Source organism: Myotis myotis, unplaced genomic scaffold, assembly GCF_014108235.1.
Source record: "Myotis myotis isolate mMyoMyo1 unplaced genomic scaffold, mMyoMyo1.p scaffold_m19_p_20, whole genome shotgun sequence".
NCBI classification, from domain to species: Eukaryota; Metazoa; Chordata; class Mammalia; order Chiroptera; family Vespertilionidae; genus Myotis; species Myotis myotis.
Genome location: NW_023416325.1, coordinates 24,736,619 through 24,750,555, shown reverse-complemented (window position 1 = coordinate 24,750,555; position 13,937 = coordinate 24,736,619). Strand labels below are relative to the sequence as shown.

At 51.5% G+C, this 13,937-nt stretch overlaps 1 pseudogene; it reads right to left on the bottom strand.

Moving 5' to 3' along the window:
• Positions 1-10,714: 10,714 nt before the first annotated feature.
• On the bottom strand, positions 10,715-13,834 carry LOC118678623 (annotated as a pseudogene).
• Between the last annotated feature and the right edge of the window lie 103 nt (positions 13,835-13,937).

The following is a 13,937-nucleotide window of genomic DNA, read 5'->3' as shown; positions in this document are numbered from 1 at the left end:
GGGATGCTGGAGCTGGTGCACGTATTTCAACTGGCAGCGTGAGTGTCAACATGCTGGCCACTTCCGCTTCCTGTCCTTCCCCTCCCTCAGAAACCACAGGAGGCAGGCGCAAGGCAAAGCAGCTCGCTCTTTTCCCCTCTGCTTGCATCTCGTCTCCCAGGGCTGCGCTGACCAGGGCGTCCCGCGGCAATTCCCGCTCAGCTTTGCCCTCCTGGATGCCACTCCAAGGGCTGTTTCCTCCTCTCTGCTCTGGGCTCTGTGACAACCGTCCGTGGCTTGATGAGACGCCTGTACCCCGTGTTCATAAGCACCGTCTGCAAGAGCTAGGACAGGGAAACAACCAAGGACCGCCATGGGTGAACGGATTCAGAAAGTGAGGTATACATATAAATGCGATACAACTCAGCCATAAAAAGATGGAGATGCTGCCATTGTAACAACATGGATGGACCTGGAGGGCATGATGCCAGGTGAAATAAGTCAGACAGAGAAAGAAAGAAATACTGTATGATTTCACTTATATAAGTGAAGACGCTAAGAAAAAAGTGCCAGACTAAGAAAAACAGATGAGATTTGTGGTTATCACAGGTAGGGGAAGAGGGAATTAGATGAGGGTGGTCGAAAGGTACAAATTCCCAGTTATAGATCAATACTGGGATGTAATGCACACTGTGATGACTGTGCTTAGCACTGCTGTCTGGTTGTTCAGAGAGTACATCCTAAGAGTTCTCATCACAAAGAAAAATAAATTCTTGCTTTTGTATCTATATGAGATACTGTCGTGGTAAACAACCTGCTTCCCTATTTATAATGGCCTGGCCCTCTAGCAACTTCAGGGTGAAATTATAGCTAATTTGCCTACCAATGTCAGGTGGTCATAATAATCTGGCCACTCAGTGTATATGTCAAGTCACCATGCTGCACACCTTAAACTTACCCAGTGCTACATGTCAATTTGTATAGATGTAGATGTGAACAAAACTAACTCCAAAAAAAATGGGCTTGGCTTGAGTCTCATTTCTCACATCTGGTTGAAAAAAATGGAAAATGATTTAAAAAAAAACCTCACCACTACCTGTTGCTAAGTCACTGATGCAGCTCCCAGTGTGTGCTCATCCCTTCCCAGCTGTGGGATCACAGATTTAAAGCCCCCGCTCCCAGCTCCGCGGTCTGCGTCATCTTGGCTTGCAACTCTGAGGGTTGAGCAAGAAGGACCCATATTCTGGGTCTCACAGCACTGTTCCTCAAAGCAAGGATTTCCCCACACAGCCACATGCCCTGCAGAGAAGAAGAGAGGATGGAGAAATGAGTTCCTAGTCGGTGCTGAGTATATTTGACATGGCTTTAGTTTATGTAGACAGTTACCAAGGAGAGAAGACTAAAACCTCAGCATGACTTGCTATGCTTTTGTTCCTAGCATTTCCTTTGGATCAACCACATCTTCATGTTATAACGTACTCGATGGTCTATTGCGCTCACACCTTAGTGAGAATGAAACCATTACCCACTCTCCTTAATGAGCAGTTGCTTCTCGACTCGCCATGTCCCTCATCAGTTTCCCATGTATGGTTTTAGAGTGCACGGCTGCAGCTACTGAGAAATTCAGATACACCAGTCTATTTAAAATTCTCATGCAGTTTCTGCACCCTTCTGCTACCACTAAAATTATTGGTATAAATGGGCCTATGCTCATGCACTAATGATAAAACAAGAGTAGGGAGTGACAGGGGCAGAAGGAGAATGTTGGGGACCAGCTACAACTGTAAGAAATACTCTGCCCTGGCCGGTTTGGCTCAGTGGATAGAGCGTCGGCCTGCGGACTGAAGGGTCCCAGGTTCAATTCCAGTCAAGGGCATGTACCTTGTTTGTGGGCACATCCCCAGTAGGAGCTGTGCAGGAGGCAGCTGATCGATGATTCTCTCTCATCGATGTTTCTAACTCTCTATCCCTCTCCCTTCCTCTCTGTAAAAAATCAATAAAATATATTTAAAAAAAAAAAAAAAAAAGGCTTTTCTGACCTGGTGGGAGTAGCCCATGGCCCTGGAGCTCACCTGGAGATGCAGCCCCTCCTCCCCATCGGGAGCTGCCTATCATCACGGAAAGATGAGCAACCTGCTGCAGGCCCCAGAGCCGCCAGCCCTTTGAATACCGCCCCTTCCCTCCACCCCTTCCCCCCGCCCCCAGCCTTTGCATGTCGCCGGCCCTTTGAATACCGCCCCTTCCCTCCACCCCTTCCCCCCGCCCCCAGCCTTTGCATGTCGCCGGCCCTTTGAATACCGCCCCTTCCCTCCACCCCTTCCCCGCGCCCCCAGCCTTTGCATGTCGCCAGCCCTTTGACGAACCCAGCCCTTGCATATCTCTAAGCTCTTTGAGGATGCCAAGCCCTTTATGTACCTGCAGAGCTTTGCCAGTCACTAGCCTGCTGACCTGTAAACTGCCCATTTGGCACACCCTTTGGTTACTTCCCATGCAATCTTCGTCCTTCTACCCATATGAGCAGCCGGCTGATGGTGGAGGGCAGAGCAGATTCTGTGGACGACCTGCTGTTCTCCCAGGCTGCTGGCTGGATTGGAATAAACGCTCATATGGTTCAACCTTGCCTCTGCTTATTGCTCAAGGAGTGACAGGCAGCCTGGACCCCGTGGTGTCTGGTAACAGGAGGATGTGGTTGGATACCATGAGCAGGGTCCTGGCGGAAGACATTCGAGACCTTGGAGCAGGCACTGAAGGTGCTGTGGGCGCCTCTTCCCAGATAACCGGGAGACAGTGGGAAAGAGTTGGTCCGTTTGTGCTGGTGGAGCATCGGGAGCCAAGGGAACGGGCCAAGTTTGGCAATTTCCTCCTGGGACACGGTAGAGTGCGCTGATTCAGAGCGTGGACTTTGAGCCAAGCAGACCTGGAAAGGAAGCCCTGTTCTATCCCTCACCAGCTGTGAAGTCTTGGGCACCTACTTAATCCCTTGTGTAATGAAGACTTCACAAGATCAATGGATACAAAGTGTTTAGCATAGAACCCGGCACCAAAGTACTCCCTAAAAACCAGCTTCTGCATTTAGCCTTGAGTTTTATTCATCCCTTTCTCCCAGCTCCCCTGCCTGGCACCTGTGCAGGTCCACTCTCAGGCAGCCACTGGGCTTCCTCCCACCTAGCCTCAAGGCTGTAGCCCTCCACTCTGCAGCCGTCACCTTGCTGCTCCCACAAGAGTGTCATCCAAGTCATTCTCTTCCGTTCACTCACAGCATGTAGAACCTGCTGACAGCTTCACTATTTCTCTTCACTTTTCAAGTCTGGAACCACATGTTTAAAGAGCTAAACCTTTGCCCTGGCTGGTTTGGCTCAGTGGATAGAGCGTCAGCCTATGGACTGAAGGGTCCTGGGTTTGATTCCTGTCAAGGGCACATGCCCGGGTTATGGGCTCAATCGATCCCCGGGAGGGGGCGTGCAGGAGGTAGCCAATCAATTATTCTCTCTTATCTCTGATGTTTCTATCTCTCTCTCCCTCTCCCTTCCTCTCTGAAATCAATTTAAAAAAAAAAAAAGCTAAATCTTTGAGGTGGAAGGAACCTTGAAGCCATTTCGCCTGGGGTAAATGCTATGCCACAGGCAGACCTAGGGTGGGCATGGAACTCACACTGTAGGGAGCAGTCTTTATAGGGGTCTTGCTGGTACAGTGGGCTCTGCCGAAACTTTGGGGAGGGGCAGACGTGGATGGGAAGTGGTGGGAGGAGGTTTAACAAAGGAAACGTTCAAACAGCCCATGACCCTAAGGGACAGAAACACAGACTGGCTGAGGGCGTGGGTGTCAGAAAGGAAGTAGAGCCGAAACCGGTTTGGCTCAGTGGATAGAGCGTCGGCCTGTGGACTGAAAGGTCCCAGGTTCGATTCCGGTCAAGGGCATGTACCTGGGTTGTGGGCACTTCCCCAGTGGGGCGTGTGCAGGAGGAAGCTGATCGATGTTTCTAACTCTCTATCACTTTCCCTTCCTCTCTCTCCCTTCCTCTCTGTAAAAAATCAATAAAATATATTTAAAAAAAAAAAAAAAAAGGAAGTAGAGATAAGGCTAGATAGGGAAAAAATTTCAGAAAAGAAAAATAAACAAAAACATTGTAAAATATTCTAAAGTGTTTGGTAGCATACATTTTGTTATCTTTTTTCTTATCTAACTTTCCTTATTTAGTTTCCAAGGCAAATTTTCTTACCTTTATCTTCTGAGGTAGAAGATGAAGATGAAGGCAGGTATTGTCTTTAGTTCTATCATGTATATCAAGGTCTTAAAATATGATGTTTTAAAATGTCTTAAACTGAACCTTCAGGCCACAATATCTCTGACAAGTGTTTAGTTGAACTTAAATACTTCCCATGTGAAGGAGCATAGTACTGGAAGAGGCACTCATTTTATCCTTTTGTTCATTTATTAAGTTTACTTTAAATTGAGGTATAATTACGCAGAGTAAAATGCACAGACCTTACATGTACTTTGGTGAGTTTTGACAAGTATCTGTGTAGTTTGAAAATGGCCAGCACACCAAAAACGTCCCCGTTTGGCCGTTCACTCCCTTCCCGCCCTCCCAGGCAACCACAGTTCGGATTTCTGTCCCCAGAGGTTAATTTTGCCTCTACCTGGACTTCACATAAGTGTAACCATTCATTGTCTGTATTCTTCTGTGCCTGGCTTTTTCACAGACCCATTTTTTGGAGATTCATTTGTGTTGCTGTATGGCTTAATAGGTTGTTCCTCTTTATTGCTATACCAGAGGCTCAGTGCATGAAATTTTTGCACCGAGAGGGGTGTCCCTCAGCCCTCTCCAATCTGGGACCACTGGGGGGATGTCCGACTGCCAGTTTAGGCCCAATCTCACCACAGGGATCAGGCCTAAACCGGCAGTCGGACATCCCTCTCACAATCCGGGACTGCTGGCTGCCAACTGCTCGCCTGCCTGCCTGCCCAATTGCCCCTAACCGCAAGCCTGCCTGTCTGCCTGATTGCCCCTAACTGCTCACCTGATGGTCTGCCTGATTGGCACTAACTGCTTCTGCCTGCCGGCCTGATCGACACCTACCGCTCCCTTGCCGGCCTGATTGCCCCCACTGCCCTCCCTGCTGGCTTGGGCACCCCCAACTGCCCTCCCCTGCCAGCCATCTTGTGGTGGTCATCTTGTGACCACATATGGGTGGCCATCTTTGACCACATGGGCGCGGCCATCTTATGTGAGGGTGTGGTGGTCAGTTTGCATATTACCTCTTTATTATATAGGATGGATATACCTGAATTTGTGTATCTGTTCTCTTATTGGCAAATGTCTACATTGTTTTCAAAGTCTGGAAATTAGAAGTAAAGCCATATTCTTATACAACAATTTTTTAAGGCATATGATTTAATTTTTTTAAACTTCTGGATCACTAGATAGGTAAATATTTATAATAAATGCCAATTGTCCAAATTGGCTGTCTCATTTTGTACTTTCACCAGGAATGTTTAAGAGATCCAGTTTGCTCCACAAACTTTCCAACATGTGGCATTGTTAGAAATTAACATTTTTAACCCTTCTAGTGTGTGTGTAGTGGGGTTGTGTCCCATTGTGGTTTTAATTTGCATTTCCCTATTGACCAACAATGATGAGCATCTTTTTTATGTACTTACTAGAGGCACAGTGCACAAATTCATGCATGGGTGGAGTCCGGCGAGGCCCCCCATCCCCATGGGGGCTGATCGGGCTGGGCTGGCCTGGGGGAGGGGCCACCCCCCTGATCGGGCCAGTTGGCCAGCCACAGTGCCCGTCATAGCAACCGGTTGTTTTGGTGTTACGGTCTCTTGGCATTTATATATATGAACTAGAGGCCCGGTGCACAAAAATTTGTGCACTCGGGGGGGAGAGGGGGGTCCCTCAGCCCGGCCTGTGCCCTCTCGCAGTCTGGGACCCCTCGGGAGATAATGACCTGCTGGCTTAGGCCTGCTCCTGGGTGGCAGAGGGCAGGCCCAATCCCTAGGTGCAGCCCCTGGTCAGGCTCAGAGCAGGGCCAATTGGGGAGTTGGGGCGCCTTCCCCTGTCATGCAGACAGCAGGGCAGATTGGGAGGTTGCGATGCCACCCTCAGTCACGCTCAGGGTAGGGCCGATTGGGGGGTTGGGGCACCGCCCCCTGTCACACTCAAGGCAGGGTCTATGGGGAGGTTGCAGTGCCACCCCCTGTCACGCACAGAGCAGGGCCCATCAGGGGGGTAGGGGCTCCATACCCTGTCACGTACAGAGCAGGGTCAATCAGGGGGTTGGGGAGCTCCCCCGTCATGCACAGAGCAGGGCCGATCAGGAGGTTGAGGAGCTCCCCACTGTCACTCACAGAGTAGGGCCGATAGGGGAGTTGGGGCACCGCCCCCTGTCACACACAGAGCAGGGCCGATCAGGGCGTTGGGGCGCCGCCACTGTCACACTCAGGGCAGGGCTGATGGGGAGGTTATTGCTCTACCCCATCACACACAGAGCAGGGCCGATCAGGGGGTTGGGGCACCACCCTCTATCACCCACAGAGCAGGGCCGATCAGGTGGTTGGGGCACCGCCACTCTCACACTCAGGGCAGGGCTGATGGGGAAGTTATGGCTCTACCCTGTCACACACAGAGTAGGACCCATGGGTGGAGGGGGGGCGTTGGGGCGCGGACCCTGTCACACACAGAGCAGGGTCGATCAGGGGGTTGGGGCACCACACCCTGTCACACACAGAGCCACAGGGCGATCAGGGGGTTGGGGAGTTCCCCCCTATCAGGCACAGAGCAGGGCTGATCAGGGGGTTGGGGCGCCTTCCCCTGTCACGAACAGAGCAGGGCAGATAGGGAGGTTGTGGCCCCGCCCCCTGTCACACACTGAGCCACAGGACAATCAGGGGGTTTGGGCGCTGCCCCCTGACACGCTGATCCCGGTGCCGGGAGGCCTCGCGGCTCCACTGATCCCGGTGCTGGGAGGCATATTACCCTTTTACTATATAGTATAGAGGCCTGGTGAATGGGTGGGGGCCAGCTGGTTTGTCCTGAAGGGTGTCCTGGATCAGGGTGGGGGTCCCCACTGGGGTGCCTGGCCAGCCTGGGTGAGGGGATGATGGTTGTTTGCAGCTGGTCACACACCCTTCAGGGTGGGGGTCCCCACTGGGGTGCCTGGCCAGTCTGGGTGAGGGGCTGAGGGCTGTTTTCAGGCTGGCTGGTGACTGAAGCTCCCAACCTGTCCTTTTTTCCTTTTTTTTTTAATTCTTGGCCAGCTTTAGCTCTGTCTCCAGGTCTGAGGCCTCTGCTGCTGAAAGCAGGTATCTTGTTTATTTGGGTTCTATAATCGAAACACTGTATCAACTCCAGCTCTGAGATCCTGGGCCAGCTGAAAGCAGGTTTCTGGGGTTTTGTTTAGCTTCTATATTTGTAACAATGTTTCAAACTGCAAGTTCAGAGGCCGGCAAGGCAGGCAGGGAACGTTGGAGTCCTCCGTCACTGAAGCAAGCAAGCCTCATGTTCGCTTCAAGCTGCCTGGCTGTCGGCCACCATCTTGGCTGGCAGTTAAATTGCATATGGCCCTGATTAGCCAATGGGAAGGGTAGCGGATGTACGGCTAATTACCATGTTTCTCTTTTATTAGATAGGATAGAGGCCTGGTGCATGGGTGGGAGCCGGCTGGTTTGCCCTGAAGGGTGTCCCGGATCAGGGTGGGAGTCCCGCTGGGGTGCCTGGAAAGCCTGGGTGAGGGGCTGAGGGCCGTTTTCAGGCTGGCCAAGCCTCCCGGCGATGGAAGCTCCCAGCCTCTCCATTTTTTCTTTTTTTTTTTATTCTGGGATTTATTTACTTTCTATAATTGAAACTTTGTTGCCTTTAGTGGAGCTCAGAGCCAGCTCCTGCTTGCTCCAGCTCCCTGGCCACAGCTGGCTGAAAGCAGGTATCTGGGGTTTATTTACCTTCTATAATTGAAACTTTGTTGCCTTCAGTGGGGCTCAGAGCTGGCTGAAAATTTCATCCATCACTGCTCATTTCAGCTCTGTGGTTGCCGGCTGCCATCTTGGTTGGGTTAATTTTCATATAGTCGCTCTGATTGGCTGGTGGGCGTGGCTTAAGGCATAGCAAAGGTGCGATCAATTTGCATGTTTATCTTTTATTAGTGTAGATTAGCCAAGTAAGTGAAGTGTTTGTCCTATTTAAAATATTGCCTATTTAAAATATTGTCTTTGTGCCTGGCCGGTGTTGCTCAGTAGTTGAGCATCCACCTATGAACTAGGAGGTCATGGTTCAATTCCGTCAGAGCACATGTCCAGGTTGCGAGCTCTATCCCCAGTAGGAGTGTGCAGGAGGCAGCCAATCAATGATTCTCTCTCATCATTAATGTTTCTATCTTTCTCCCTTCCTCTCTGAGATCAATAATAATATATTTTTTAAATAAATAAAAGTTAAAATATTGTCTTTTTATTATTGAATTGTAGACGTTCTTTCTGTATTCTGTTTATGAGTCCTTTGTCAGAGATACACAGGGTAGGCAAAAGTAGGTTTACAATTTTGAGTATGCAAAACACAGAATGTATTATTTATTTGCATGACAACCATAAACCTGCTTTTCCCCACTTCTGTATATTTCTCTCAGTCTGTGGCTTGCTTATTCATTCTATTAACAGTATCTTTTGATAATCATAATTTTTAATTTTAATAAAATACATTGAATCTATTTTTTATTTTATTATCACTTGTGTGTTTATGTGTGTCTTACCTAAGAATTCTCTGACCACTCCAATCTGCGAAGAGATCCTTCTATATTTTCTTCTAGAAGGTTTACAGCTTAGCTTTTACATTTAGGTTTATGGTTTATCTCAAATTAACTTTCGTATATGATGTAGAGTAGAGCTGGGGCACACCTGGAGTTCTATTTAGGGGATTTTCAAATGTCACCTCATCCACATAAATTCCACTCAGGTTGAAAGGGGCATATTTTGAAGAATAAAAGACATCTTCATTGCCCCTACCACTTGGGAAATTCCAAGGGTTTCTGTGCCAGAATTGAGATGAAGGCCAAGTATATACTAGTAGAATATCCTATATAATAAAGAGGTAATATGCAAATTGACCATCACGCCCTTGCACAAGATGGCCATCACCATGTGGTCAAAGATGGCCGTAACCATTTGGTCAAAGATGGCCGCCCCCATGTGGTCACAAGATGGGTACCACAAGATGGCCAGCAGGGGAGGGCAGTTGGGGGGGACCAGGCCAGCAGGGGAGGGCAGTTGGAGGGGACCAGGCTGGCAGGGGAGGGCAGTTAGGGGTGACCTGGCTGGCAGCGGAGGGCCGTTGGGGGCGACCGGGCTGGTAGGTGAGCAGTTAGGCATCGATCAGGCTGGCAGGGGAGTGGTTAGGAGGTGATTAGGCTGGCAAGCAGAAGCTGTTAGGGGCAATCAGGCAGGCAGGCGAGCGGTTGGGGCAGGCGAGTGGTTGGGAACAAGCAGTCCTGGATGAGAGGGATGTCCGACTGCCGGTTTAGGCCTTATCCCTGTGGTGGGATTGGGCCTAAAGTGGCAGTCGGACATCCCCCCAGTGGTCCCAGATTGGAGAGGGTGCAGGCTGGGCTGAGGGACACCCCCCCCCCCCGTGCATGAATTTTGTGCACTGGGCCTCTACTTTATGATAAATTAGAATAGTTAACATAGCTCTCCTGTTCCATTGATGATGGAAGTTTTTCCTTATTCGTAATTACTGTATTGTCTGTAATTTACTTTTAAATACTTTAATATAAACAATGTCAGGTACTTGTGCATAAAGTAACTTTAGTTAATGTGGGGGTTACTAGTATACAGTCAGCCTCTAAGGGTCCCTGTTAGGGTTCATGCTTGGGTGTAACCAGCGTCTGAAGGGTCCCTGTGGGCCTCACGCTCTGAGTGTGACCAGCATCCAAAGGGTCCTTGTGTGACTTCCCTGCTGCCTTTTTCTAAGACACATTTGTGTGAGTGACAGAACCAGATTTGAGGCCCATGCACGAAATTCCCTCAGCCCAGCCTGCACCCTCTCGCAATCCGGGACCTTTTGGGGGATGTCCAACTGCTGGTTTAGGCCTGATCTGTGACCTAAACCGGCAGTTGGACATCCCTCTTGCAATCCAGGACAGCTGGCTCCTAACTGCTTGCCTGCCTGCCTGATCGCCCCTAAAACTCAAGCTTCTTCTTTTTTCATTTTTAATATTTATATTTCTTCTTTATTTTTTATTTTAAAAGTCAAGCTTCTTGAGAACATGAGGCATTTAACATTATTCCATATTCCTTACAGAGAGCTAAGCATGGTAAACACAGCAAACACTTAATACTTACAGGCTTCTATACAAACACTTCCAACCAGGAGTGTTTTAACAGGCAGTCTCCAAACCCTTGAACTGGAAAACCTAAAATTAGAGTGCTCAGATTTCAGGCGTCAGGTGCTATTAGCAGGAGTTCTATCCCAATTAAACTCCAATTCTGAGCTCTCAACAGTCTGGACAAACTGCCCTTTACTGTCTCCAAAGTTTTTTATTCATCACTATCCCATTTTCCTTTTTTTTTCTTGTTGAGTTCAATGTCTTATATCCACATCAGTATCATACAAAACCCACCTGCCAGCCTAGCTGGGAAGGCAGGAGGGGGATCCATGGCAGTATAGAAAACTGGGGTTCTTGCCCCAAAAGAGGAGAAAATGGGTTTACAGTCAAGGAAACAAACTCAGAACTCAACACGATCAAGGAGAAGCCTTGGGACTGCGTCGAGCGGAGGTGCCGTGGGCAGCAATGCCTCCCGGCTGGCCCGGCAGTGCCTGCAGCAGCCTCGGTTCCTGGGAAGCCTGGGGTCAGGCAGGGCCCAGCTCTTGAGGTTATTGTCAATCATTTTGCTTTTGGGGGAGGAGGGCTTCTGGGCTGCAGCTCCATGTGGGGGTAACCGGTGCGGGTTTCACCTCAGGGTTGGGAGGGGAGGTTGGGTCTGTGGGGCGGCCCCAAATGTCACAGTGGAGGTTCTTGGAAGTGGCCAAGCGCAGTTCCTTCCTGCCTTCTTCCTGCCCTGACCCCTGGCCTATGGCTTAAAAATCAGGGCACCAGGCTGGGGCTGAGCACCCAGGGGCCTTTGTAAACATCTGAGCAGGTACAGGCAGGGGGAGCTTGGGGAACTGCAGGAACTGTGGGGGCAGCCAGAGCCGGGGGAGGGCAGTGCCCACGGGACGGGGGCATGGGGAGGAGGTATGCTCCTCTAACAGAGACTTAGAGGTACCAGACTAAGAGAGACAGAGAGGACAGAGATGGGGATAGAAAGAGTGACAGGGAAGAGAGAGACTCAGAGAAAGCAAGAGAGATTGAGACAGAGAAAGATTCACAAAGAAGAGAGACAGGCGGACAGAATGAGGGAGTCCTGTGCTGTATGAGTCAGCGGGCTGTGGGGTAGGGGTGGGCGCCGGCCGGGGCTCGCAGGGGGTGTGCAGTGTGACGGCAAGCGCGTCGCTGTGTTGCAGGAGGGAGGGTGCTGGTCATGTCGCACCAGCTCCTGCAGAGACCCAACAGGTTGTCGGGCTCCGCAAAACCCAAGCCAGCGGCCGAGCGGTAGATGACACAGCGCTGGGAATCGCCGTCCACCCCCACCGGCAGGCACAGCGGCCCCCTGGCTGCTCTCAGGGATGAGGAAGGTGCCCTCCCGCCTGCCGTCCAGCATTTCCTCGTCCTGCGTGGGTGGATCGTGCCCACACGCCAGGTTCGCCCCTCACGGTGGGGGAGGGCACCCTCATCCTCCATCAGGGCAGACTGGGCTTCAGTGATTCCCGAGCACTCGTTGATTTTCTCCGCCAGCGCCTTCCTGAGCCACACCCGGTCCTGGTCTCGGATCTGCGCTGTTGCCTGAGGTCTGGCTTCAGGCTGCTCACGCGCTGATCGATCTCCGGGTTGTCCGAGGCCCGTGTCCGCAGCTCCTGTTCCGGCTTCGTGCGGCTCTCATGGGTCCTGGCGATGCGAGACTTGCGGCGTTCTGAGCCCAGCAGGACACTCTGCATCTCTTTTCATTGCCCTCAGGCCAGCGCTCCAGGTACCCCCCGCTGCGCTTCTCTGGAGTCTGGCCCTGCTCTCCCAAGATCTGGATGGTTTCATGGAAGCTTCCATTGCGGTGGCTTCACCTGCGGCTCCTGGGAGGTGCGCGTGCTCCTCATAGAGCTGGTCCTACTCGCAGCTCCTGTCCCAGCTTCAAACCAAGGTAACAAACCAAACCGTTAATTCTGATCTTCCTCCCCACAAGGCAGCAGCAAACCTCAATCGAAATAATTTCCCGCCAGAAGTCACGTCCAAATACTGCAGGACTGAGGACTAGAGGGCTGACTATGCACATGCAGTAACAGGCTCACGGTCTAGCCCTGGGCAATCCCACAATCCTCTAGGCGCCCAGGCTCCCCCCACAATCCCATGATCCTCTGGGCGCCCAGGCTCCCCCACAATCCCACAATGCCACAGTCCTCTGGGCGCCCAGGCTCCCCCCACAATCCCATGATCCCACAGTCCTCTGGGCGCCCAGGCTCCCCCCACAATCCCACAATCCCACAGTCCTCTGGGCGCCCAGGCTCCCCCCACAATCCCACAGTCCTCTGGGCGCCCAGGCTCCCCCCACAATCCCACAGTCCTCTGGGCGCCCAGGCTCCCCCCACAATCCCACAATCCCACAGTCCTCTGGGCGCCCAGGCTCCCCCCACAATCCCACAATCCCACAGTCCTCTGGGCGCCCAGGCTCCCCCCACAATCCCATGATCCTCTGGGCGCCCAGGCTCCCCCACAATCCCACAGTCCTCTGGGCGCCCAGCCTCCCCCACAATCCCACAGTCCTCTGGGCACCCAGCCTCCCCCACAAGCCCACAGTCCTCTGGCCGCACACTCCCGGTCTCTCTAGCTCCTCCTTAAGTGTGTTTCCTTCAGTCCCGTTGCAAGTCCAGGGCCTCTGGTTGGAGGGTTTTTCTGTTCTTTGGCGTTGGTAGCTGTTTGCTATTTGGAATCAGTGACGTTTCAGGAGCACAGCCACTGCCGTGAACATGTCGGCCCCAAGCGCACTCATGAGACAACCGCCCATTCAGTCCCCGGCTGGTGCTGTCCTGGTCGCAGTGAGAAAGGCACTGTGCTGAGCCCTTTCCAATTGGGTCTTCCTCTTCCTTCCCCAGCTCACCCCACACCTACTCCCGCCGACCACCCCAACCCCGCAGACCCTTACGACCTTCCCCCCTATTTGTGACTTTCGCCCATCAAACTCGCACCCTAGCGTTGCCTACGGGGCGCCCCTAACCACTCCCTGGGTGGCGAGGCCAGCCTGGGCGAGGGGCCTGGTATTCTGGTTGTTCCGGTAGCTGGCTTTTTATATATAGCGATGTCATGTGGTCATGAGGTCAAGGGCATATACAAACCTGAATAAAAACCTGAAAGTTGCTAATGGTCAAAAGGATTTAACAACAATATCTCTGACCTGAGCTCATGTTTTACTGCCAAGGTTTGGTCTAAACCAGGGGTGGGCAAACTTTTTGACTCGAGGGCCACAATGGGTTCTTAAACTGGACCGGAGGGCCGGAACAAAAGCATGGATGGAGTGTTTGTGTGAACTAATATAAATTCAAAGTAAACATCGTTACATAAAAGGGTACGGTCTTTTTTTTCAATAATTTTATTCATTTCAAACGGGCCGGATCTGGCCCGCGGGCCATAGTTTGCCCACGGCTGGTATAGGATGAGTGTATGATGAGGCCGGGAGTCACCCACAGATGAAAGTAGTTGCCATGCTGGATCGAGCTGATCTTCTGTAGGTTCTAAGCCATTAACCAGTTGGAGGTTGGTCTTGCTATCTCCGTCATCGTCCTTGTAGCCCTTCTCGGCTACAGCTGTTTCAACACATACCTCAGAAAATACTCATTTCCTGCCCAGCCCGTGTGGCTCAGTGGTGAGCATTGACGTAGG